Source organism: Tarenaya hassleriana, unplaced genomic scaffold (assembly GCF_000463585.1).
Source record: "Tarenaya hassleriana unplaced genomic scaffold, ASM46358v1 Cleome229, whole genome shotgun sequence".
NCBI lineage: Eukaryota > Viridiplantae > Streptophyta > Magnoliopsida > Brassicales > Cleomaceae > Tarenaya > Tarenaya hassleriana.
In genome coordinates this window covers 166,101-168,546 of record NW_010965619.1, presented here as the reverse complement: position 1 = coordinate 168,546, position 2,446 = coordinate 166,101, and positions in this window count along the sequence as shown.

Sequence of the window (2,446 nt, the reverse complement as noted above, 5' to 3'; positions counted from 1 at the left end):
CCGACCCACCCCCCGTTTCCCCCGTCATTGACTGGCAGCCACCGCCCTATCAGAGCCCGACCATTGATGACGTAGAGATACGTCCTTTCCAGCAGCTCTGTGATGCGGGTTACTTTGAGAGTATGGAGCATCGAGTTCGCCGCCTCGCTCACGACCAGCACGAGATCGCCACAGCCCACGCTGCATTCGGCACCCGCCTCCGCTCTATCGACAGATTCAGATGGATGAGCGTCAGACCCAGCGCCACAGTTCCATGACGACATACCTGGACCAGCGCCGCCACATGGATTACTACCAGATGCAGGTTCTTCAGGGTCTACAGGAGCTCCATTTCACGCCGGCTGGTCGACAACACATTGCACTGCCACCTGGATACCCTTATCCAGATATGACTTATCCCGAGCAACCGCCACCAGCGGACGACACGGACCCCGGCAGATGACACAGACACCGCCGGTGACCCTCGAGAGTGATTTTTCTAGTCCCTACCTTTTTCCTTTTCTTATTCTCTCTTTATTTTGCTCTTCTCCTCCTGCTGCGTACTTGGATGATGTTATGTCGCTATGTCAGTTACCTTTATGTTGGATTGTTTGTTTCCACGCTGTGTTGGTTTTCTCTCATGTCGATTTTGAAGCTACACTGTGGATAGGTCGTTGAGTGTTTACCTTCATAGCGATTCCAACCCGAGAGTATCGAGAGTTCCACCTCATTTCACGCAGACTCACACAGCTAAGTAACCATCTCCTCTCTTATTTTTCCCTTTCCCTGATGCGAGCAAACACCGTGGATGGTGTTCTGTTCAAGTCTGGGGGAGGAGAGTTGATTGTATGCATGATTAGGAGCATTTGCATAAACCGTTTTGAGTAGATAACTGGGACACGATGAGATATAGGACTCGATAGAATTAGTCCGCTTTGACAACCTATGTGAACCGTCCTAGAGCTTTTGATTTAGGTTCAGGGATGCATTTTCAGTCTCTATCTGAAACGGTAGCTCTCGTTCAAAATAGGCTTGAAAGGTACGTGGTGTATGTGTTAGTTGAGCCATTTTAGAGGTAGATATCTTCTGGACCAAGCGTATAAGTCTCCCTAAGAATCGTTCTCAGGACCCTTAGATCATTAGGCCGATGTTAGAGAAATAAATGATAAATGTCATAAGTAGTTATATCCCGACACTCCTCTGTCACTGTCTCGTAAATGAAAATCATTCGAGGACATGAGTGCATAACGACTCGTGTCTAAGTTGTGGGTTGAGTGTCCACGGAAAAAAAAAGGAAATAAAAAGAAGGATACTCAGCAACTTCAACGTCCTAGAAGTCTGGGATATAAAGTCTTGAAAGAATGAACAAGTGAAAAGGAATCAACGACCTCACGCGATTATGAGTTTGAATAAAGACATCGAAAAAAGAAAGGACAATGGCCAGAATGTCTTTGGGAAAATTGGTAAATAGATTCGAGAGACGTGTTTGGCAGAAAGAAGGAAATCTCTAGAGGTTCTATGCGAAAGACTTAGACTCCATTACCATTAGAGTTGAAATGAATCGGGAGAGATCAGAATAAGGTAGGATTGATTTCATCCAGGCTAGCATAGTATATGATTAGCGTTCTATACTGTCGACTTCATTCTGATCTCAGCTGTCACTCGTTTTCCTCCGTTTTAGACTCGTTTTTTTTCATTGACAATTTGCTCGAGACGAGCAAAGCGACAAGTCTGGGGGAGTTTGATAACACACAACATATCATGGATTTTTATATGATTCGTCCGACACATTTACCTGACTTTATGATATCTCAGACGTTTAAGTGCGTGTTTAGCTTCGGTTTCGCTTTGGTTTAATCTTTACAGGTACTACACATTACGGACGGAAAAAGGAGCGAAAACCAACCGAATTTGGAATCAGAAGCAAGAACCGATCGTTTCAGGGCATTCCGAAACGATCGTTTCGCCTCGCGGACAAGAACAGAAGATTTACTCAAAAGGAGAAACCGATCGGTTCATAGTGAGAGAACCAATCGGTTCAATCGGCGGAAATTGAAGAATTGCTCAGAAATATGAACCGATCGGTTCACCATATGAAGAAACGATCGGTTCTCAGGCGAAGTTTTTTGGAAACATTCCGATTTCAGCCAAAACGGAAAGAAATAAAAGGGAGAAAGCTTCTAGGTTTCAAGGGATCCGAATTTTTAGCAGAATAGTCACCCAAGAGCAGAGAAAAAGAGGGAGATTATCAGGAAGCAAGAGATTGGAGTAGAAGACGGAGATCACGAAGCCGAGAAATCGACTAAGAGTTTCTTCCTTATTCTATTTTACAATGTCTTGTTGTATTGATATGAACCCTGTCGTTTCGATGCGTAGCGAGTAGTCCCCTTGCTGCGGGTTAGGGATTTGCTATGTAGGGATATTTGGTTTTTATAATTCCAGACTATGTGGTATTATTTATTTGATT